Source organism: Triturus cristatus, chromosome 4_1, assembly GCF_964204655.1.
Source record: "Triturus cristatus chromosome 4_1, aTriCri1.1, whole genome shotgun sequence".
NCBI classification, from domain to species: Eukaryota; Metazoa; Chordata; class Amphibia; order Caudata; family Salamandridae; genus Triturus; species Triturus cristatus.
In genome coordinates, this window is record NC_140585.1 from 1,296,983 (window position 1) to 1,323,007 (window position 26,025).

The 26,025-nt window shown below is 46.5% G+C and overlaps 1 protein-coding gene across 1 annotated transcript in view; it reads left to right on the top strand.

Moving 5' to 3' along the window:
• LOC146839249 (uncharacterized) overlaps positions 1–26,025 on the top strand; it is a 95,763-nt gene that overhangs the window by 46,368 nt on the left and 23,370 nt on the right. The window lies entirely within an intron of this gene.

Here is a 26,025-nt window from a genome sequence, read left to right on the forward strand (position 1 = left end):
GGTTGCTTGCCCGTTGGCTAGTAGCCCCCCTGAAGACATCCTCGACTATTCCAAGGGCTGGCCTGGTTGCTCTGGGCCTACCCTCACTTACCCTCGCTGGGTAGGTCCCTCGGACCTTGCTGGTCTGAGCCATCCACAATCTTCACTCTACACGAGACTTGCAGTTGCCAAGGTTTGTTGGCTCCAATCCGAGTGCCGACTCCGCCAACAGCTGCAGACGTCGTGGGACCTTCCAACTCCAGCTGCTGATCGCCATCGATCCCTCCTGGACGACGTGGGCGAAGAGACAACACACCAACAGCGACGAAAGCGACGCGACAGTTGTGGTCATCTATCCTGAAGGCCACCGGTCACTGGCAAGTGACTCTGAACTCTGTCCCCTCAATTTCCAGGTCGCCTGCAACTCCAATCCATCATTGGAACCGAACGGACACCTCTCTCGACGACACAAGCAGCAAGAACACCTCGATTCCCATTGAAATCAGCATCGCGACCCGACACCAAAGGACACCTGTGCACCCGGACTCCCTGGGTGAGGTAACTCTGGCATTACGGTGCCCAAGTGTGCATTGGCTATCGAAATACTTACCCTGTAAGTTGTGTGCTTGTTGTCCACTCAGAAGTGCCCTAGAACTTTAAAATACAAATCGCGACATTTTTGCATTGAAGTCTATGAGAAACTCGCGTGCGTGTTTAGACACTGCACGCGCCTCCTGTGGGCTAGTTACTTACCTGAAAACACTACAGCAGTGAAGCCCCAGCGATTCCCAAGGCCCTAGGCCTCTTCATTTTGCTTGTCGAATTTGTTATACCATTTACTTAGTATATGGTCTGGTACGCCCCTAGGGCTACAGTGATTTATGTGCTTAATCTGTTGAGAAATGTTGATCTTTTAAATGTTTACCTGGGACTAATCTCATAAAGAGATTAGTAGAGTATATTTAGTAATAAATACATATATATTTCATATATATACCTGTGTGGTGTCTTTTCATTTGGTAATTCAAGAAATTATAAGGTAAAACAAGCTGCTTTACATTCCTCAGAGACTTAGCCTGAAGGCTGCTCTCCACAGCTACCACTAGGATAGCTTTCTTTTAAAAGGTTGTCTTTAAACCTATCTACCAAGAGTCGAATTGGACTGGTGCAAGGTGGCCACTAGAACTAGTGACCAGCATATGCCAGGCCAACTTCTCACATTGGTGGGCAGCGTGTGGGATTACAGCTTGCCATTGTTTTACCAGAAAATCTCAATTTGAATTACTAACTGAAAACCACTTAAGGTACTCAAGGTACATATAAAGTCAAGCTAGTATCAATAAGTTCTACTGAACTTAGAGCTGTGTGTAAAGGGATAAGCACACCCTTGCTACAGCTCAAGCTAGGTTTAGTAGGCCACAACTAGTGTAGGTAGTACAACACTGCACAACACTAGTATGCCTCACCAGGATGGAGCCAGTGGGTCCATCCCAGCTCAGTACAAAGACCTGGCCTACACTGACCTGAAGGCCTTATGCTTTGAAAGAGGACTGAGGGTGGGCAGGAGTCCCTCATCACAGCACCTGATAGATCTGCTAGTAGCAGATGACCTGAAACAAGCTCTAGGAGCAAGTGGGTCTGGATCAGGGGGTGGGTCAAACATAGTCTCTGGGTCTGATGATGAAAATCAAGATGACCTGGAGTCTGTGATTGAAGGGCCAGACTCAGAAGAGTCTGAAAGGAACAGAGGAATTCTCTCTAAGAGAACTGACAGAGTGGGAGAGAGGCCTAGGTCCCTCTCAAGGGAATCTGACCATTCATACCACTCTGGAAGAGAATCTGTCCCACAGAAGAACTCCAACTTTCCCAGGGAGACCTCTTCTGAGAGAAGGTACAAGTTGCTACAGTATGAGGAAGCTAGGCTTGCTCTCAGAGCCAAGCAACTGGCCTTAGATAGGGAAGCCTTCGAGCTCCAAAGAGCTTCAAAGAAGGAGGGGTTAGATGCCCCTGGTGGCAGCAACAGTGTCCCTAGAAACAGAGATTATACTCCTGACCATAGGAACCTGTCCAAGGTTGTTCCTCCCTACCAGAGTGGGGATGATATCCACAAATGGATAACTGCTATGGAGAGGGCCTGTAAAGTGCAACAGGTCCCCCAGAAACAGTGGGCAGCAATCTTGTGGCTCTCCTTTTCAGATAAAGGTAGAGACAAGCTCCTCACTGTTAGAGAAGAGGATGCTAATGACTATGAATCCCTGAAGAGTGCTTTGATAGATGGGTTTGGCTTAACCACTGAACAGTACAGGTTGAAGTTCAGGGATACCCAGAAAGCACAGACTCAGGATTGGGTGGACTTTGTAGATTGTGCTACCAAGGCTCTGGAGGGTTGGATTGTTGGCAGTAGAGTCACTGACTTTAAGGGATTGTATAATTTGATTATGAGAGAGCAGATCCTTAATAATTGTCAAAACCAACTCTTACACCAGTACCTGGTGGACTCTGATCTGACCTCTCCCCAAGAATTGGGAAAGAAGGCAGACAAATGGGTCCGAACCAGGGTTAGGCCCAAGAACCAAGGTGGTGACCAGAAGAAAGATTCCACTAAGCCCAAAGAGAAAGGTGGGGATGATAAAACAGAAAAGTCCTCTGAAGGGCCCCAAAAACCCAGTTCTGGGGGTGGGTCCCAAAATACTTCCTCTTCCAATAAGAAACCATATTGCCATGTGTGCAAGAAACCTGGACACTGGAAAACTGACTCCAGCTGTCCAAAGAATGGCAATAAAGAGAATGTTCCTCCCATTGCAGCTCCAACACCTCCTGTTACTACCAGTAGCAATCCCCCAGGTGGTGGGAGTGCACCCACAAACTTAGTTGGGTTTTCTTGGGGAACACAGGTGGACTCTGGCCTAACCAGGTCCCCTACACAAGCAACTCTAGTCTGTGATGGTGGCATGGGGTTTGCCAACTTTACCATGAGTCCCAATATCTTGGGCAGGTACAGACAAGAGCCCATGATCAATGGTCAGAAGGCTGTGGCCTACAGGGACACAGGGGCTAGTGTCACCATGGTGACAAGGAGACTAGTGCCCCTAGAACAGCTTTTACCTGAGTTTAGCTACCAGGTGACCAATATTGATGGAATTAGGACAGACCATCCCATGGCAGTAGTAAATCTCAGCTGGGGAGGGGTCACTGGCCCCAAGAGAGTGGCAGTGTCCCCAACCTTGCCTGTAGATTGCTTACTGGGGAATGATCTAGAGATCTCAGCCTGGGCTGAGGTAGACCACAATGCCCATTTAAGAATGTTAGGCATCCCTGAGAGAGTGGATGAGACCCTGAGGGCCTCACCTCCACCCCAGGAGAAAGTAAGGGGAGTGAAGCCTGAAACTATGGATCACTCTACCCAGACAGAGAGCATAGGGGGAGAGGAACAGTCCTCCCCCCACCAGACCAAGGGTGAGGGTCAAGTTTCTAAGGGTACTGATCCTGCCCCCTGTGAAGTAACTGCCCCAGAAGTGGACAGGCCTGGCCTGGTCACCTCTCTGATGGCAGGGGATCCTTCCAAGGTGGTACCCAGTCTGGAGCAGGTATCCTGCCCCTCTCTACCCTGCCTCAGTCAGCCCAGGGCTGCAGAGGTCAGGGAGGTCAGTGGACCCTTAATGGGCCCCTGTCCAGAGGAACCCCCTCATCAGCAGATTAGGGACACCCAGCAGAGTAGTTCTAGCCAGGTGAAAATTCCTCTACAACCTGAGGGATCCCCCTTACCCCTAGGTATAGGCCCCCCTCAAATGGATGTTGTTGAACACAGGGAAACCTGGGGCCTAGTTGCCCCAAACCTTCCAGTGCCCTCCACTATTCCAACCAAAGGGATCCAACCCCCAGCTGTAGGCAGCCAGAGGTTGACCCTTAGGGCCAGATATGACACAGTCATGGGCAGAAAGGCTTCCATAGTGGCCAGTGATCTGAGGAGGTTGAGACCAACCCAAATAGGGCCTCACTTCCAGACTCAGACACCCCACCAGCCCACCTCTGACCCAAAAACCAATACAGGTAATTTCCCTAGACTTTGGAGAAACTCTAGAACCCCTTGGGGTAGAATTTCCCAAGTGGACCATGAGACAGGGAGCAACCATGCTAGTGCAGGTTCTTCCTTATATGGCCACTCAGGAAATAAAGGCTTATCTGGACAAGGTTAGCCTTATCTCCTTTCGTTTGGGGGGGGGGGTTATGTAGGAAGGTGGAATCTGACTATATGGTTGCTCCCACTTTTTTCCTGGTGTTTGAGTGGTTTTTGACTAGTCTGGCTGGGATCCTGCTATTCAGGACCCCAGCCTATCTGCTTACTCCCTAAAATGATTGGTGTGCATACTAGATGCACTAGTGATTGGATACTGTGGTACCTTGTGAGCCCCTAGTATATGGTACCTTAGGTACCTAGGGCATTGGTACTTCACAGGCCTACCAGGGGCTGCAGCATGTATTATGCCACCCCTGGGAAGCATTCTCAATCTGACACCACAGGCCTGCTACTGCAGCCTGTGTGAGGTAGTGTTAGCACTCCTCACTGAGGTATAGGTTTCTATATCTCACCATACACACACATATGAACCTATCAGTCACCCCTATGGTAGGCCCTATCAATCCCAAGGGCAGGGTGCGTGGTTTACTATGTGAGGGGGTGCTTCTGCCTGAGCAGGACCCCTCTGCAGCTGGCAGAGTCTATTCTCTGCTGCTGTTTGTGGATGCGGTTAAACCATATACTCTTAAGTGCATTATAACCTCCCGGTTAATGCTAACTTTGGAATGACTGCATCAAAACATGTCGTGTTTGGTGTCAAACGTTTTGGAATCATACCCTCACACCAGTAACTGGTGTGGGAGTATGATCCCACCCTACTAGAGGGGACGACATGTACCCACTGTACCAAACGGTAGAAATCTTCTAGAGCCCTGGCATCACAAAATGGATGCCACCAGCACAGACACCGGGCTGCCCTCCTGCTGCTGACCGAAACTCGCAGTGGAGGGAGCTCAACAAAGGGTTTCCTGTCACAGGGAGGTGTCACAACCTTCCAGACAGGATTTAGTGTATTGGAGCTGGGTGGGTGCACTCTTAGAGTGCCTTTGAAGTCCTGCACTGGGGGAGCAGTAGGCTCCTCTGTGCATATGCCAGCTCAAACCGGTTCAGGGGCCTCTGCCCCTGTCCTGGCGCGAAACTGGACAAAGGGAAGTGGGTGTAACCACCCCCTACCCTTGCCCTCCTAGAGGAGTGGCCATAGAGCTAGTCCCTCCCATCTTTACAGTATAAGATACCAAATATTGCCAATGCAATTCAGATTACACCTGGACGACGCTCTACGAAGAAGAATCCGGTCCCTTCAACGTTCTACTACCTTTAGAAGACTGAAGGATCTCCCTTGGAGCCAAGGAGTGGCTCCCCTGATTTGCAGGCACCTTAAGGACTGAACAACGGTTGCAAACTTTCCCGCTCCCGCCGGAGCCCGAAGTCCCTGCGTCCCCTGAAGTCGATTTCCTGACCTCTCTACGGCCATTTTGACTCCCCAGCGAAGCTGTGGCGTCTGGACCCCACGAGTGACGAGGAACGACAATACCAGGGAACCGTGCACTGATTTCGAGTGCAAGCCCTGAACGACAAACTACAAACCTGTGCTTTGGACCACTTAATGTCCAAGTCCTGAGCAGGTACTGAACCAAAGATCAGCGGCCTACCCCATCCCGAGTGACCGTGGGCTGTTGCTGAATTTTTCCTGTAAAGGCGTCTTCGCGGTTGCTTGCCCGTTGGCTAGTAGCCCCCCTGAAGACATCCTCGACTATTCCAAGAGCTGGCCTGGTTGCTCTGGGCCTACCCTCACTTACCCTCGCTGGGTAGGTCCCTCGGACCTTGCTGGTCTGAGCCATCCACAATCTTCACTCTACACGAGACTTGCAGTTGCCAAGGTTTGTTGGCTCCAATCCGAGTGCCGACACCGCCAACAGCTGCAGACGTCGTGGGACCTTCCAACTCCAGCTGCTGATCGCCATCGATCCCTCCTGGACGACGTGGGCGAAGAGACAACACACCAACAGCGACGAAAGCGACGCGACAGTTGTGGTCATCTATCCTGAAGGCCACCGGTCACTGGCAAGTGACTCTGAACTCTGTCCCCTCAATTTCCAGGTCGCCTGCAACTCCAATCCATCGTTGGAACCGAACGGACACCTCTCTCGACGACACAAGCAGCAAGAACACCTCGATTCCCATTGAAATCAGCATCGCGACCCGACACCAAAGGACACCTGTGCACCCGGACTCCCTGGGTGAGGTAACTCTGGCATTACGGTGCCCAAGTGTGCATTGGCTATCGAAATACTTACCCTGTAAGTTGTGTGCTTGTTGTCCACTCAGAAGTGCCCTAGAACTTTAAAATACAAATCGCGACATTTTTGCATTGAAGTCTATGAGAAACTCGCGTGCGTGTTTAGACACTGCACGCGCCTCCTGTGGGCTAGTTACTTACCTGAAAACACTACAGCAGTGAAGCCCCAGCGATTCCCAAGGCCCTAGGCCTCTTCATTTTGCTTGTCGAATTTGTTATACCATTTACTTAGTATATGGTCTGGTACGCCCCTAGGGCTACAGTGATTTATGTATTAAATTTGTTGAGAAATGTTGATCTTTTAAATGTTTACCTGGGACTAATCTCATAAAGAGATTAGTAGAGTATATTTAGTAATAAATACATATATATTTCATATATATACCTGTGTGGTGTCTTTTCATTTGGTAATTCAAGAGATTATAAGGTAAAACAAGCTGCTTTACATTCCTCAGAGACTTAGCCTGAAGGCTGCTCTCCACAGCTACCACTAGGATAGCTTTCTTTTAAAAGGTTGTCTTTAAACCTATCTACCAAGAGTCGAATTGGACTGGTGCAAGGTGGCCACTAGAACTATTGACCAGCATATGCCAGGCCAACTTCTCACACCCAGCCTGTGAATCTAGCTGAAACTATGCAGCGTCGGAGCTAGCTGAATTGCATACTAAATGTCACTCGCACAAAGAGATAAGATCCCTTGACAAACATCGTACATTCTGAGAGGCAGGCGAGTCAGAAAATAACGGGTAGTTTCATATTTGTGTGGGGTTCTGATGGATATTACAACAGTTTACCTCATTTCATTTACTCATTCTGTGGTTGGGTTACTTAATGCGACTGTATTCTCGAGTGACAGATGTGGTTTACTTTTGACTCCTGCTGCCTGAAAAAAGGGTTTCCCATTGTATTATTTGGATCAGACCATCACGAAGGAGGTTTGTTGGGGACCCATTGCTTAAGTGTAGGACATATACGCGTCCATTGGTCTACATATATTTTGGGTTTACAAAATGACAAGCATGTCTATAAATATCATGGTTTTAATCATTTTTAATGCAGCTCTGTGTAAAACAACTTGCGGGTACAACAATTGCACCCCATTATTATACCTTGCGCCTGTGTAACAGCGCTATTTTTTCGCACTATGTGCGCCTTTCTCTTGAATTAATTGTGATTTACTCTTGGATTTTATAGCAAGAAACCAGAGGGAAAACTTAATCAACCTTGTCAGTGCTCATCCGCTGCTCCCTAAATGTCACATATCTATACAGCCACTCGCACACCCTCTTACATACTCATACAGTCACAGATACATCTACTCGGAGTCAGAGAACCACTCATACTGTTATATTCCTTAATTAGGCCCTTGCAGCGAAGCGTCTCATTGCTTACATTGCCCTGACTTTTTCATAATAACTTTTTCAGCGGTGACCTTTTGCACAGTTACGTTGTCAAGACCACAGTGGCAATCAATCAATCAATCAATCAGTCATTTATAAAGTGCACTACACACCCGTGAGGGTCTCAAGGCGCTGGGGGAGTGGGGTGCTGCTACTTCTCGAAGAGCCAGGTCTTGAGGAGTTTCCTGAAGGTGAGCAGGTCCTGGGTCTGCTGCAGGTGGGTAGGGAGGGTGTTCCAAGTCTTGGCGGCGAGGAAGGAGAAGGACCTGCCACTGGAGGTTGCTCGTTGGATGCGGGGGACGGCGGCGAGGGCGAGGCTGGGGGAGCGGAGCTGGTGGGTGGGGGTGTAGAAGTTGAGTCTGCTGTTCAGGTAGGCTGGTCCGGTGTTGTGGAGTGCTTTGTGTGCGTGGGTGAGGAGCTTGAAAGTGATCCTCTTCTTGATGGGGAGCCAGTGCAGGTCTCTCAGGTGGGGGGTGATGTGGCTGCGGCGTGGGATGTTGAGGATCAGTCGGGCGGAGGCGTTTTAGATGCGTTGCAGTCGTTGTAGGTGTTTGGCCGGGATTCCTGCATAGAGTGAGTTGCCGTAGTCCAGCCTGCTGCTGACGAGGGCTTGGGTCACCGTTCTTCTGGTTTCAGTCGGGATCCATTTGTAGATCCTGTGGAGCATGCGGAGGGTGTTGTAGCAGGAGGAGGAGACGGCGTTGACCTGTTTCGACATGGAGAGGGTAGAGTCGAATATGAATCCTAGGTTGCGTGCATGGTCCATGGGTGTTGGTGCTGTTCCCAGTGTGGTCGGCTACCATGAGTCGTCCCAGGCAGAGGGGGCGGGGCTGAGGATGAGGACCTCCGTTTTGTCCGAGTTCAGTTTCAGACGGCTGCTCCTCATCCATTCGGCGACGGCCTTCATTCCCTTGTGGAGGTTGGTCTTGGCGGTGTGCGGTTCCTTGGTGAGGGAGAGGATGAGCTGGGTGTCGTCGGCATAGGAGATGATGTTCAGGTCATGCTGGCGGGCTACTTGTGCGAGGGGGGCCATGTAGATGTTGAACAGGGTAGGGCTGAGGGATGACCCCTGGGGTACGCCGCAGCTGATGTCGGTGGCTTTGGAACGGAAGGGTGGGAGGCTCACTCTCTGGGCTCTGCCGGTGAGGAAGGACGTGGTCCAGTCCAGGGCCTCCTCCTGGATTCCGGCTTCTTGGAGGCGTGTCTTTAGTGTGCGGTGGCAGACCGTGTCGAAGGCAGCTGATAGGTCCAGAAGGATCAGGGCTGATGTTTCGCCGTTGTCAAGATGGCGTCTGATGTCTTCTGTGGCGGCGATGAGGGCTGTCTCGGTGCTGTGGTGTCGTCTGAATCCGGACTGGGAGGGGTCTAAGATGTTGTTGTCCTCAAGGTGGCGGGTCAGTTGCATGTTGACGGTTTTCTCGATGACCTTTGCCAGGAAAGGGAGCAGAGAGATGGGCCAGAAGTTCTTGAGGTCCTTGGGGTCCGCCTTGGGTTTTTTGAGGAGGGTGTTGATTTCGTCGTTCTTCCAGGTTTCTGGGAATGTCGCTGTCTTGAAGGAGGTGTTGATGACCTTCCGTAGTTGGGGTGCGATGGATGTGTCAGCTTTGTTGAATATGTGGTGAGGGCAGGGGTCTGACGGGGATCCTGAGTGGATGGAGTTCATGACCTTGCGTGTCTCGTTGTCGTTGACGTAGGACCAGGAGGTCAGGAGGTTGGTGCAGGTGGTGCTTGCGGGGTGGGTGGAGTCTGCCGTAGTCGGGGCGGTCATGGTGTTGAAGCTGTCATGGATGTCAGCGATCTTGCGGTGGAAGAAGGTGGCCAGTGAGCCTGTGGTAAATAATTTAATTACCGGGACTGAATTTGATACGGAATCTAATAAAATAGCTCAGAAAAATAAGAGGCAGAATCCGTGGTATAAGAGGTTTCTGAATGGGCTTTATTCCAAAATGGCCGACTCGAGTCGCGGCCTTCATGTTCCGTCACCACGGGGGTTCAGGAAGTGAAGTACAATACTTTATTGACAGACAATCATTTTTATAGAATGTACATTACAATGAAGCAAATGCAGAAGGCGTATCAATTGATAAGAAAAATGATAATTCATATGCGTAACCGAAAATGGGCGTAATGGGGAGTAAAAAGAAACGTTATTGGTTATGATGTCATATATAGGTGGATCTATAAGATAATACTTGGCATAGATGCGCGCGCAGCAGCATGACGTGTGATTGACGTGCAACTAGGGGGTGAAGGGGACTTGACATTTAGCTCTACATGTGGAGACAAGAAGTCTGGGGGGTCAAGTCAACCTAATCCCAAATCATATCTAACATCCTATGTTTAAAGAACTATGCTATCCACAAAGGAAGGACTCTCGGACAGAATCTATTCTATACTGACTGTGTGTGCGTGCACAAGCGTCTAAGTGTCTATATGAGATGCAAGGGGCAGAAACTTTCCATGGTAACAGGGCTATGAATTACTTGCATTAGGACAGAGAGGCCGGGCCCTTTGCTCGGTAGCTGAAGGAAATGTTTACCTAAACTACTAGACAGGAATGCATCGGCTGAGGAGCGAAGCAGATAACTCGAAGGTGAAATACAGTTCTTGGCAGGCAGGCAAAACTGGCCGAGGCAGGCACCGTTAGCCGCACAGGGAGTAGGACAAAGTTCATGGATACAGATGCGAGCTCAAGCTGAAGCTGTCAGAGGCAGAGAGCAGGAAAAGCTTGATGGCAGAATCGGGGCCTACTCGCCTGAACTGCAAAATGGAATAACTAAGCCATATAAAGTCGGTGGCCTTTCATACTTAGGAATTGAATATCCAGCCCATTCATGGCGGATCTGACAGAGGACATGTTAACGGTGGACGCACATGTATTTGCGTCTTCAAAACTGGAACTAGAGAGGGAACATACATGTACTTGTAACATGCATATAGAACCGTTGGGGTCCAAGATAGGGGACATAATTGATCATGAAAATCCATATTTCCACATTCCCTCCTTGTCCCCTACTTGCCCATCAAGAGACATCAATCTTCATTAATCCATCGATTTGTTCATGGAGCATCATTTCTTCTTCTTTCTTCTTCCGGGATCTTGAGTGAAAATCTTGATGTGGAATACACGATGTGGCACACAGGCCACAAATCGCTGGTCCACATTGCAGGCATAAGCAGCAACTGAATAGTATAAGAAGGCCAATACCTAGGAAGGATAGAGCTCTCCATCCCCAGGCTGATATCACGCTCCAAAACCACCCGGACCAAGTCCAAGTGCCTGGATTCTGGTGTATCTGGCTCACAATCTTATGAAGGCGGGTTATAGCTTTATATACAGATGGCGAATTTTCTGGTATGAATACGCAGCAGCTTGATCCGATGACCCTACAAGCTCCGCCCCTATCGGCCAGGATGACGTCAAGGACAAGACGATTTTGAAGAACAACAATCCTCATCGCAGATTGCTCCTCTGTCAGATTGCCTAGGGCGGCAATAGTTTCATTCACTACAGCTTCAAGAGTCTTAGTTAATCTACGTATTAGCTTACTATTTGAAATCGTACCTATATAGGGAAAGATGCCTTTATTGAAATCTACATACTTGTCCCATGCCGTCTCGGTGTAATCGACAATTGGGAGATCTCTCCGCTCTCTATTGTGTACTAAATGAATATTTCTATAATAATCAGGAGGAGCTAGGAAAACAGGTGGCAAAAGGAATGCAATGTAGCAAGTACCATCCCAATCTAGAGGTAGACGCATATATGCAGTCTGACCACATATGAAGTAGGAGTGGCGAGAAGCTCTAAATGAAGATTTGCCTTGATCACTGAATTCTACTACAGTAGTGCATTTACTATGGCCCATGTGTATGGAACCAATTTTTCTTACACACAATTCACCTTTAGCTGGAAATACTGACATGGTGGGTAAAATTAGTTCAACTTCGGATTCGACATTCAGAATCATGAGGTTAGGTGTAAAATTACCTAATCCATATACTTCATTTTCTAGATCAGTTCCTGTTCTTTTGGGGCGACCCTCCTTGTCAGGGTAGCAGACTTTGAGTAAAACTAGGTTCAGATTTCCCCATACCCAATGGTCTTGATAAACTGCTGTGTCTGAGTCTATGGAATTGATTAAACTAAACCATGCTCCACAGGAGCCATTATGTGTAAACGGATGTGGAAAGAAAGGCAGAACTCCTTTATAATTCTGATAGGGAGGGAGTCGGCCGCACACCCAACAATTAGTGGCATTACTAGTCTGATGGGAATGATGCAACATACTAATGAAAGTGTTATTGCGCAGCGCAAGTCTATAGGACAATTCATGCGGGGGCAGGTCACTAAAAGAATGTTCATCAGTTATATTGAAAGCATGTTTAGAAATAGGATAATATATATGCAACAATATACTTGCAGTAATTATTATAAAACTCAAGAAAAACAAAATTAATAACGTCACTATACAGTGGCTACGCAGTGATTTACAATACGCATGTCGTTTCAACATTTTTCGCGATTTTCCATGATTCAGGTCTAAGGGGTACATGTCGAAGACAGATTCAACCGCTTCACCTTGGAGAGGACTTAAACAATCAAATCGTCCGACGGCTTAGGCCTGAGTTTCAACTTATAAAGTTCCTCACTGGTGGCCTCAGCCAAAGGTAGTTTTGAGTCAATGGGTGAAGACACACGAGGTGGGTTATTTACATCCGAAGGAAGTCCATAAAATTTCTTGATATGACTTGAATGCACCCATCCTTTCCTGCCTTCGATCTTCACGGCTGTCCTTGTGGTGAGCAGGACCAATTTGGGTGTTTTCCACCTGGGCTCCAGCTGAGTCTTTCGGTCGAAATTTCTCACAAGAACAAGGTCCCCCGGAACTACGTCATGGGGTTTCACCTCAGTGTTGTCGGGAAAGGCTGCAGCTACCTGTGAACGACAAGATTGTAGTGCAGACATCAAGGAAGCCAGGTAATCTGTCAGCATATTACAGTCAACATCAGTTATTTTACGGGGTATAGGCGTCCCCCACATATTCGGTGGTCTTCCAAAGATCACCTCATAAGGGGATAGCCCTGTTCGAGAGTGTGCTACCATTCTCATGTAAAAGAGTGCAACTGGTAAGGCTACTACCCAATCAACACCCTTCTCCCTGCATATTTTGGACAATCTGATTTTCAAAGTTTGATTATGTCGTTCCACGAGACCTGCTGCCTCGGGGTGTCGGACACAATGGAACTTCAACTGATATCCTAGCAAGAGTGAAACATGTTTCATCAGTTCGGATGAGAAAGGCTGGCCGTTATCTGAATAGACAACACGTGGTAAACCGTACCGTGGGAAGAATTCTCGAACTAGCTGCTTGGCAGTGGTCGGGGCAGTGTAATCTGATACTGGGTATGCTTCAGTCCATCGGGAAAGAGCACAGACAACTACGAGAACATATTTGAATCCTCGACATCGTTCCATCTGGATATAATCCATCTGGAGGACTTCAAAAGGGTGATCAGGAGGCTGAAATCCACCCTGCTCTACGGGGATGCTTTTACCTGGGTTAAACTGACAACATATCATACAGGTACGGACTTTTTGCTTAGCTGCTGCTCGCAAATGTTTGTTGAACCAAATGTGTTGAATGCTGTCTAGCATAGCTTTCTCTCCTAAATGCGCCGGACTGTGGATCGTAGTTATGATAGCTTGGACCATAGAGTCAGGAAGAAACCATACAGATTTCTCCTTTGTCATCCATCCCTGATCTGTCTGAATCCCTCCTAATTCAGTCCATTTCTTTATTTCGTCTGCTGTAGCATGTGTCTGTATGTCAATTATGTCAAGTGCGGGATCCTTAATCGTCATACAATGTGTTGGTGTCGGAACTATTGGCTTTGTCATGTCGGATGTGCGAGTCTGAGCAGTCTGTTTAGCTGTTCTGTCAGCTAAATCATTGCCTTGAGAAATGATATCAGTAACCTTCGTATGCGCTTTGCACTTCATAATCGATATAGCAGTGGGCAGATGAATTGCGTCTAACAGAGCATGAATGAGAGACCCGTGCTGTATGTGGGTGCCATGAGAGGTTAAATAACCTCTCTCTCGCCACAGCACCCCGAAGTCATGTACAACTCCGAATGCATAACGTGAATCAGTGTATATGTTAACTTTCTTACTTGTGGCTTGAATACAGGCTTGTGTCAGAGCAATAAGCTCTGCTGCTTGGGCTGACAAAGTATCTATACAGTTTGTTTCAATGACTTCAGTATCTGTTGTGACTGCATACGCGGCCACTAAATCTCCTGTACTTGTTCTCATACATGATCCATCTACATACAACGTCAGGTCTGGATCTAACAATGGAACATCTGTCAAGTCTTGTCTGGGTTTCGTTGTTATTGTAATAACTTCAACACAATCATGAGCTAGTGGGTCTGTTCCGATTACAGGTAAAAGTGTAGCAGGATTCAATGTATTACACCGTCTGATTTCTATATGTGGCTGAAACAATGTTAGCTCATACCCTGTAAGTCTTGCTATGGTCAAGTGTTGTGTTTGCGTTCGGTTCACAAGAACCTCTACTGCGTGTGGTACTTGTACTGTCAACGGATGTCCTAACACTATGGCATCGCTTTGTCTGATTGCTAAAGCTGTTGCTGCCACTGATTTCAGGCACGCAGGCAAAGCCTGAGCTACGGGATCTAATGTACTAGAGAAATAAGCACATGGCTTGCGTGATCCTGCTTGTTCCTGAGTGAGTACTGACAAGGCAGTACCTTCACGTTCTGTAACAAAGAGTGTAAAATGTTTATAGTAACATGGTGTCGCTAAACAGGTGCTTGACATAGAGCTTTCTTTAAGCTTTCAAAAGCTAGTGTGTGTTCCTGGGTCCAAGGGAGGACAGTCGATGTGGCTGCCTCCTGTGTTGTCAACTGAATGAGTGGTTTTGCTAGAAATGCATATTGAGGGATCCACTGCCTACAGTATGAAGTGAGGCCTATAAAAGCCCGCACCTCCTTTTGTGTCTTTGGTATTGGCATGTTAGCAATTAACTGAATGCGGTCGGGTGTAAGCTGCCTTCCCTCCTTGGACAGCGAGTGTCCAAGATAAACAACTCGCTGTACACAGAATTGCAGCTTAGAAGGGGATACCTTGTGCCCCTTCTCGGCTAGAAATTGTAAAACCGTCAGTGATGCTTTTTCACATTCAGGCTCGCTTCGGGCGGTGATCAGCAGATCATCGACATATTGAAGCAGTGCAGTGCAAGCTGGCATGTGTATACTGTCAAGTTCTCGTTTCAGTACTTGGCTATAGATGCTGGGGCTTTCTGTGAATCCTTGAGGAGCGCGTGTGAATTTAAAACTTCGTCCATTTAAACTAAATCCGAACAAGTATTGGCTTTCCGGATCTATGGGGACGCTGAAAAAGGCATTCTTTAGATCAATTACTGTAAAGAATGTGGCTCGTGAGTCAATGGCTGTCAGTAATGATGAGATATCGGGGACCACAGGAAATTGTGGCACAATGCATTTGTTTAGTTCGCGCAGATCAATAACCAGTCGATATACTGGCGGGGCCATTGGATCAGTTCGTTTAAGAATCGGAATTATCGGGGAATTACATACATTGGAGTCGGTTTCCACAACCACTCCTTGGGCAATAAGCTCGTCAATGATTTTCAGTAAAGCCACTACAGCATCTGGTGGTAACTTGTATTGTCGCATTCGTGGTAGTACCACTCCTGCCTTCAGTGTGACTCTATATGGTGTAATGTTCATGCAACCAACATCAGTAGGGCCTTGTGCCCATAAATGTGCGGGTAAAGTCTGTAGTCGGGGATCCATGTCTCTGGACACATAGTGACCTTTGAAATCACGTAAGAACAATCTTACTCCTTCCGGAGAACAACATATAATAGCCCCTAGAGCTTTCAATGTCTTTATACCTAACAAGTTTTCTGGGCATGATTTAGTAAGCAATAAATCTGTAGTTCGTGTCAAGGGACCAATCGTGAGTGGAAGTGGCTGTGATACTTCATTAACAATAGGTTTTCCTGAAAAACCAAGGGAAACATTTTGAGAGCCTGAGAGGGGTGCCCCTGGAACTTCACTACGTTTTATTGTTGTTCGACTTGCCCCTGTATCAAGTAAGAATTTTCTGTCTTGACCTAATAATTCACTGTGCACATAAGGTCCTTCTTGATCTACTGGGATCTCAATAAGGGGTAAGTCAACTTCCCTCTCTAGGCTGGTTCATGCGTAACGTTGATACTCAGGATATTCATACTGTGCGGTCTGATACATTTGTCGTGTTGTGGTTTGTGTGGCAGCAACAGGCAGCGCTGGTGCAGCTGGCACAAACTGTATGGACTGTTGTGAGGCTGGCATGGACTGCTGCGGAGCTGGCATGGACTGTGCATGCTGCGGAGCTCCTTGTTCATTCTGATCCTGTCTGAGTGGTCGTGGTCTTTCCTTTGCAATACCTACAGCTATATTACGCTTCAGGACTGGACAATCGTGTACATAATGACCTAGTTGTTTACAGTAATTGCATGTTCCTTTTACAGGAACTGCTGAATCTCCGGAATGTGTCACACCCTTTTTGTGACCATCCGCTGGTACTGTCTGGGAAACTAGCATTTTCATTTTAGTGTCCTTCATACGTCTCTGTTCGTGTTCTTGTTCATCTCTTATTCTATTATGATGATACTGTAACATTTGTAGCATTTGTGACGGAGTGTTACCTTGCCATGTACTCTCGAATTTCAATACTCTATTCTTCACTTGAGGCAAGGAATTTTCCACTAATTTTGTCACAAATAAATGTGGATATGACTCACTATTTGCTTTTATACCACTATTTATACCAAAACATTTTTCAAATCGGGCATAGAAATCACTAGTGTCTTCATCTTGTTTTTGTTTACAGGCTGAGATTGCACCCCAATCTTCCTTTTTCGTAGCTAATAAACGTGGCAGTACCTGTACTAGTAAACCTGGTAGTGCTTTAACTTTATCCCCAAGCCCTGAACTTGCAGTTCGGCCTCTTTCTTCGGTTTCTAATGCTGTCCAGTCTATCTTTTGATCTCCCACTTCCCACTCTTTTTCCTTAAGTTTTTCATAAATGCCAGCAGGCATTAGCACCTTTAATATCGTCATAATGTCAGGATAGGTATACTCTCCCATCAGTAACATGTCTTTAATTTCTCGGTGGAAACCTGCTGGGTCCTTGTCATGACTGGGTACCACTTTCTTCATTTCTAACAATTCCATTTTAGATATGGGTGTGTATACAAATACACGGTGAAAATTATTGTCCTCGCCTTTTATTGGGTGCACTTCTCGTAAAGGATTCTGTCTATCCATGTAGTACGGCGTTCTTTCCTTGTTGGGCAGTGAGAAAGGATCTGGGCTTACAAAAAGAATGTACTGCTTTCGTGATACTAGTATTTCTTTAATTAACTTATTACCAGAACCTCTCCATCTATTCGTGAGTAGTTCAGTTAATATATCAGGTAAGGCACCAGGATCGGCATGTTGGTTCTTATATAATATAAGAAGTTGCTGAGTCATATAAATTCTAGCTAAACGTTGTTCATCTTGGCTGAGGTTCAAAAACGTGTGTGCTACTGTGTCATCACCATATTTTCCGGGACTATCAATCCAATGAACGGCTGACCTAGCTAATTCTTGCTCATCCATAGAATCGAGGAGGTGGTAACCCCTTCGCTCTCGGAGTATTTTGTCAGCAGTCTGAAATGAATGTTCGGGAGACTTCAGATTTATTATAGGCGTCGGATAAGTTCTGTTATTATCTGGACATATTGAATGTATCGGATCAGTAAAACATCTAGTATTATTACAGGACCTTCCTCTACCTACATAGGCTATGGTGTCTGACTGTCTTACGGGATCCCCTGATTCGGACGCCTCGTCTTGCTCAAACTCGTCTGTCACCAATCTCTCTTCATGTATACGTTCTATTTCTTTCCTGATTTTTCGGCACATGGCTACTATACTTCCTTGTTTATCATGTCTTCCGTCTGATATATTCTGACTCCATCTCGTAAGAGTTTGCATTATTCCCGAGTTCACCCCCGGTCGGTCTTGATTTCTGATCACACAATTTACGAGAAAACGTAACAATTCCCCCTGTATCTCCACTTTCTGATATTCCATAGCTCTGTTAATGCATTCAGGATCTCTCCCTGTTTGGACAAAATGATATATGTTATCCAGATGCATAATCATTCCTGGTAGCTTCCCTAAAAACCCTGCAGCTCTTCTGATACGTAATGATGCCAGGACCATTTCGTCCTCTTTGCCGGGCACCGGATCATATCTACAATCTACTAAAAGGTCCTTGAGCATGCGAGTATTTACAAGTTTTGGCGTACGTGTATGTACTGGTTCTTGAAAAGTAAGTTTACTTATTCGGGGTGGCGTAGAATAAATGCTAGTAGCACCTCCGGTAGCCCCCTCTGGGGTACTGGGCGCAAAAGGATTCGTTGAACGTGCTACAGCAACTACAGGTGTGGACACAACTGTAGAATCGGCTGCGGGAACAGATGCGGAAACAGATGTGCTCGCCGAAGATTGTGTCGGAGTTTGTTGTTGCACAGAGACAGATGCCTGATCTTGACGTTGAACCCCCCCAGCAGACGGTCCATGTGGTGCGGGGTTAGCATACTCGGGAGCTGCGTCATCTAAATATGAGGACAGAAAAACATCTTCTGCGGTTCTGGGATGTCCTTTAGGATGTACTTTTATTGGAAACAATGGGGGTGGCAAGTCTTTTGGTATCTCCGTAGTAGCCTTAGGTAATCCTTCGGCGAGAAGGGGATACATACCTTTCATAAGGGCATTTCTTTGTCTATCGGCTTGTTCTGCTTTCACTCGTGTACCCTCTTCAATCAACAGATTTTCTCGAACTTTATTGGCACTTTCTTTACTTCTCTCTTCCTGTCTTAGCGCTTTTTCGGTACGTCTATGCGATTCTTTACGCCATAACTCAACAGCGTCTTTCTGTGACTGTCTAGCTTTCCTCTTCCACAACTCTTCTTCTACTTTCATAATGCACTCTGCATCCCAGGTCCCAGCTACGGGCCATCTCTGACTTTCCGGTAACTCTTTGGTGTAATCTACCCATAAATCAAGAAATAATATGGCATCTAAGCCATGTTTGTGATACATGAAGTGCCCTGGAGTGTCCCTAGGAGGAATAGGAACTGCTTCTTCAAGTACCCCTTTTCTAGTAGTGATCTGTCTTAACTTCGAAAAGAGCGGCATATTGACAACTGATCTGATACTTAATCTTGAACACACTTAGTACGGAAAGCACAACAATGAACAATCATTCATACCACAATATGCAAGACGTTTTAACACATTAAACATTAAACATTAAATATTTTAACCTTTAAAATGACCAACAATGATGATCGTCTGCATAACTAATCACCAAGCATAATTCTATAATTCTAGATACTTCGGAATACTTGATATACTGCTAAACAGTACAGATACACTGCTGAAACAGTGCAGACCGGATTTGTGTACCCAAATCCGTCTTGACCGGCACAACCTAAGTGCACGTCAGAACGCCTCCCCAGCAATGGTACTCACCGGGTAGCTCGAAACGGAAGGCCTCGAAAGGGGACTGGACTTGACTCGACAACTGCGGACATCGGACCCTCTGGACGTCGGGACTTCGAAATCTGGTGGGCCTTTGTATACCTCGGATCTTGCTCTCTCTGCTAGGCTCTGGTCGGGATACTTCGCACTTCTCACCGCCTCGTCTGGGTTGATCGCAGCCTCAGTCGCCCCCGCTTGACCGGAGGGAGCTACAGGAAATCCTGCTGGTACGCGTTATGGTCCGTCCAGCTGTGGCAGGAGACCGGGCCTGCAACGCACCACCGGCGCGTGAGATGAGAAAGTGTCCCTATTCGGGCGCCAATTATGTGGTAAATAATTTAATTACCGGGACTGAATTTGATACGGAATCTAATAAAATAGCTCAGAAAAATAAGAGGCAGAATCCGTGGTATAAGAGGTTTCTGAATGGGCTTTATTCCAAAATGGCCGACTCGAGTCGCGGCCTTCATGTTCCGTCACCACGGGGGTTCAGGAAGTGAAGTACAATACTTTATTGACAGACAATCATTTTTATAGAATGTACATTACAATGAAGCAAATGCAGAAGGCGTATCAATTGATAAGAAAAATGATAATTCATATGCGTAACCGAAAATGGGCGTAATGGGGAGTAAAAAGAAACGTTATTGGTTATGATGTCATATATAGGTGGATCTATAAGATAATACTTGGCATAGATGCGCGCGCAGCAGCATGACGTGTGATTGACGTGCAACTAGGGGGTGAAGGGGACTTGACATTTAGCTCTACATGTGGAGACAAGAAGTCTGGGGGGTCAAGTCAACCTAATCCCAAATCATATCTAACATCCTATGTTTAAAGAACTATGCTATCCACAAAGGAAGGACTCTCGGACAGAATCTATTCTATACTGACTGTGTGTGCGTGCACAAGCGTCTAAGTGTCTATATGAGATGCAAGGGGCAGAAACTTTCCATGGTAACAGGGCTATGAATTACTTGCATTAGGACAGAGAGGCCGGGCCCTTTGCTCGGTAGCTGAAGGAAATGTTTACCTAAACTACTAGACAGGAATGCATCGGCTGAGGAGCGAAGCAGATAACTCGAAGGTGAAATACAGTTCTTGGCAGGCAGGCAAAACTGGCCGAGGCAGGCACCGTTAGCCGCACAGGGAGTAGGACAAAGTTCATGGATACAGATGCGAGCTCAAGCTGAAGCTGTCAGAGGCAGAGAGCAGGAAAAGCTTGATGGCAGAATCGGGGCCTACTCGCCTGAACTGCAAAATGGAATAACTAAGCCATATAAAGTCGGTGGCCTTTCATACTTAGGAATTGAATATCCAGCCCATTCATGGCGGATCTGACAGAGGACATGTTAACGGTGGACGCACATGTATTTGCGTCTTCAAAACTGGAACTAGAGAGGGAACATACATGTACTTGTAACATGCATATAGAACCGTTGGGGTCCAAGATAGGGGACATAACTGATCATGAAAATCCATATTTCCACAAGCCGCACAGGTCTTGTGAGGGTGGGATGTCATTGGTGATGGCGCTGGGGTTGGAGAGTTCCTTCACTATGTTGAAAAGTTCTTTGCTGTTGTGTGCGTTGTTGTCCAGGCGGGCTTTGAAGGAGGATCTCTTGGCTGCTCTTATGAGTTGGTGATGTCTGCGGGAGACGTCCTTGTGGGATGCGAGACTGTCTGGTGTACGATCGTGAAGCCATTTCTTCTCTAGTTTCTTCTCTAGTTTCCGGCCAAGTTCATACCCTGGGAATTAGTAAGAAGAGGAACAAACAATTCAAGGATTTGACAAGATACCCTCGTTGGAGGAAAAGACATTTGATATCAAAACTCATTTTAAGGCAATGCTTAAGAACAATAAAAGACTCCTGCAAGAGAGATGGCAGCGCAGGTGAGAATCAGTCACTGTCAGGGTTGCGGTCTAGTCTTTCTGGCCTCGCGACTGGCAGAGGATCCGATGCGCACGTTCCAAGAAGGAACTGCGCACTTCAACTGTAGCCGTTCTGTGAGGAGAAAGCGTCTCTTCACCGTGCATGGTCTACTAGCGTTTAAACTCGGAATTCATTAGACGTGTTCAGCGTCTTGTGTGCCGAATGTGTTTCCTTTAAATAAACCTGAATGTGAAGACTCGACGCATGCGCAACGTGGGATTTCCAGGTCGAGAGAAACGTCGAAAGAAAACACAGAAACCGTCTGGTGTAACACAGAATTCGCTGCTGAATTCACTTTCGTAAATTTGCTTGTCTTGGTTCAAGGTAATTTTAGATTCCTGATTAGTGGGCAGCGCTGAGGTCCAAGCGCTCGTCAGACAAGGTACCACAACTTCTTATTTACTCAAAAAATTATAACGCATTGTAGACTAAAGTACACAACTTAGTGGATAACTAACTAATTTTCTCCGAAGTTACTACTTGGAAAAGAAGCAGTTGCAAAAGCTCGGAGTGGGTAAACATACAACTGTATTTTAAGAGATTTAATACTATTAAGGTGTAGAGTGGTGATAGCTGATGTTTTCTTGTTCGCCACAAAAACAGATGCAGCATAAGCAAAACCCTCTGACTTAATGTACAAGAGAGAAGCAATAGCCAGTGTCAAAAGGGGCAAATGTTGTTATTGATTAATTAATATTATTAGCATTGTGTCTCTATAACTCGTGCAGTTTTCTGAAGACACCACATTGACAGTGAAGAGAGAAATTCTCAACGCTCCAATAACAAGGCTGTCTCTCTTGGTCTTCCACTTCTCCTTTCCCTCCTACTTCCGCTGCCACCTTAGAATCTTTCGGGTGGCAGTGGAGGCGGAGGGGCATTGGGACCGTCATCGGCTGCTGTGGTTGATTCAAGGCACCTGACATACGTACCTGACAATGTTGCTTTAAATCTAAACTCATTATGCATAAGGCTTCTGACAACATTATAATAATCCTTGTACATGACGTACAAGATCTAGCCACACCCTGTACAAATGTCATTGTTGTCTTCATCCAAGGGTGATCGGGCTATCCATAATCCATAACATCACTAATCGATAAACACATCATAAGACCACTTTCTACTATGAAAGATCGATGGCTTTGATAGATTAGCAGAGGAGGCACTTCCGCTGACTTCGAGGGTCCCTGCATGCTGAGTCTTCACCACGCAGCGGTCTGACATTCCGTGAGGGGTGTCCAACTTGTGACCAAGACGGGGTCCTTCATTCTCTTCCATCAGGTAATGGGGTCGGACCATCCCTTGAGAGGATTCTTGGCTACACACCTACACACACTCTAAAAGCACTTAGAGTAGTGTTCGCACAGTAGGAGTACACTTGATTGCTGTCTTTTAATATGCCTGCACATATTTAATGTTTTAACACCATAGTAGAAATGTATCTACCGTCCACTTTTTTGGTGCTCGTAATTAACCCTGGGCGAAGTACTACATTACGCTCTTGTAGTTTGCGAAGTTTGCGCTACTTTGCACTATGCGAATTGCACGTAGCACAGTGCAAACACACGTTGTGTTGTGTGCAAAAGCAGCAAAAAGTGGCAAGATGGCTTTCTAACATCTAACGCGGTTATGCTAACTTAGCAATGTATGCATCTAAATTGCAGCCCTCACTACAGATTCTTGGCTACACACCTACAAACACTCTAAAAGCACTTAGAGAAGGGTTTGCATAGTAGGAGTACACTTGATTGCTGTCTTTTAATATGCCTGCACATATTCAATGTTCTAACACCATAGTAGAAATGTATCTACCGTCCACTCTTTTGATGCTCGTTATCACTTTCATTTGCTTCTGTCTCCTGATTATCGCAGCACATGCATTTTATTCAAGAATAACATTGGCTCAATAAATATATTGAACCACCCCACTGTGTTTTCTGTATACCTCTCTGAAAATAAGTGAGCTAGAGTGACTGAGCGAAAAGTACGGTACTGTTTCCACGATCCGTGAGGGGTCAGGGTTGTCATGTTCAGTGGTTGCCAGAAACCATTCATTTCCCGGTATGGTTAGGGGGTTATGGTGGCACTGTGAGCTGGCTGGTACATAGGCCAACATATCCTGTGGGGTTGTGTGAAATCAGTCTTGACACCAGGCCCTTAGTTTATGTTGTCCGACAAGCGCCCAGATACTATGGATTGGTAGGATTTACCGAGTGTGGTGTAGTTTTTGTTGATGCAGATGTGGCCAAATGGCTAGAGCGGTCAACCTTGAAGCTGAGGAACCGGGTTCAAGTCTCATGAAGGGCACTCAACATCCTGTGATTCTGGGCAAATCACTTAATCCTTCTGTGCTTAACAAAGTGAATGTGTCCATCTGTAACGCAACCGGTGCTCATGTAAAGTGCTCTGATGCCTTCGGGTCGAGTTCACGCTATAGAAAACTCCCACCCAAAAATAGCATTAAAAATGTAGAAATTCATTGAAAAAAACAAAGGTTACAGGGACATTAAAGTTAGGAAATTGCCAAATGACTATAACTTGTGCTTTAGGGTAACCATAACTCTCGCCCCCGCCATGCACAGTTTTCTAATCAATAATTTTACAACAAATGTTGCACTGATATTATCAATAATGCCATAGATGATGTCATGAGTGATGTAATATGTGGGGTAATTAGCAGTGCATGAGGAGTATTCACCTCAAATACTAATAATGTGCAGAATAAGGAGCACTCCCTGCCATATTTGCAGTAACTGGGAGTGTTGGTTTCAGAGTGATTCACAGAACATGAATCAGTTGGCACAGAGTGGGGGGCCTTAGACAATGGCCCCAGCCTAACTGGCCTCTGTGTCGAACATGCAGAATCAAAGGCAGTTAAATTTAAACATGCCTTCAGTCCTGAGACCCCACAGCCTAATGCAATATAGAAGGCCGAATTCTCAACAAATTTAAGATTTAAAAAAAATCCTTCTGTTATTAATAATGATTTTGCACAATTTACACCTACACTGGGAATTCCTACTGGCCAGAATCAGACACAATGACGGTGCCTGAGACGGGCGAAGGATTGCATGCTTGGTGCAGTCCTAGAGGCACACCAGAGTGAACCTTTTGTGGAAGGAGAAGTAAATGGCCATCCAGCACCACTTTTTATCTGTGAAGGTGCTGCTCCCACAGTCAGACAAACGGAAGCTCCCAACCTACTCCTCTTGGGAAAAGAAGTACGAGTTTTAGGCCCTTCGATGTACAACTAACTAATAAGCTGTCAGAAAATGTTCCTGTACAAATTGGGTTGGTAATGAATGGCCACAAATGTATACTTAGTGAGACAAGTCCAATGTTTTTGTTAGAGCGTTACCTTCTTTGCATGAATTGTGTACTTTTCTGTACAACGGATGGTGCTGTCATTCAGACACAAAATAAAGACTCTATATTACATTCACAAGACTCAGGAGTTAATTTCTTCCCAGTCTTTACAAAAGAGGATTCACCTCCAGATTTTAATTACACAGTAAAGTAAGAGGCTTAGAATTTTACAGGAAAAGAAACTGGATTGATTGAAAGTGCAGAACCAGTACAACCACGGTGAAACCGAATGCAGTGAATCCACAGACTCCTCAGTACAACCACTGTGAAACCGACGGCAGTGTATCCACAGACTCCTCAGTGCAACCACAGTGAAACTGACTGCAGTGTAGCCATACTCTCCTCAGTGCAACCACTGTGAAACTGACTGCAGTGTATCCACACACTCCTCAGTGCAACCACAGTGAAACCGACTGCAGTGTATCCACACACTCCTCAGTGCAACCACAGTGAAACAGACTGCAGTGTATCTACACACTCCTCAGTGCAGCCACGGTAAAACTGACTGCAGTGTATCCACACACTCCTCAGTGCAACCACAGTGAAACTGACTGCAGTGTATCCACACACTCCTCAGTGCAACCACAGTGAAACCGAATGCAGTGTATCCTACACTCCTCAGTGTAAACACAGTAAACCCGACCGCAGTGTATCCACACACTCCTCTATTCAACCACAGTGAAACCGACCGCAGTGTATCCACACACTCCTCACTGCAACCACGGTGAAACCGACCGCAGTGTATCCACACAATCTTCAGTGCAACCACGGTGAAACCGACCGCAGTGTATCCACACACTCCTCAGTACAACCAAGGTAAAACCGACTGCAGTATATCCACTCACCCCTAGCGCAACCACAGTGAAACCTACTGCAGTGTATCAACACACGCCTCAGTGCAACCACAGTGAAACCGACCACAGTGTATCCACACACTTCTCACTCCAACCACAGTGAAACCAAATGCAGTGTTTCCACACACTCCTCAGTGCAACCACAGTGAAACCGACCGCAGTGTATCCACACACTCCTCACTGCAACCACGGCAAAACCGACTGCAGTGTATCCACACACTCCTCAGTGCAACCATGGTGAAACCGACCGCAGTGTATCCACACACTCCTCACTGCAACCACGCTGAAACCAAATGCAGTGTTTCCACACACTCCTCAGTGCAACCACGGTGAAACCGACCGCAGTGTATCCACTGACTCCTCCGTGCAACCACAGTGAAACCAACTGCAGTGTATCCACACACTCCTCAGTGCAACCACAGTGAAACCGACTGCACTGTATCCACAAACTCCTCAGTGCAACCACGGTGAAACCGAC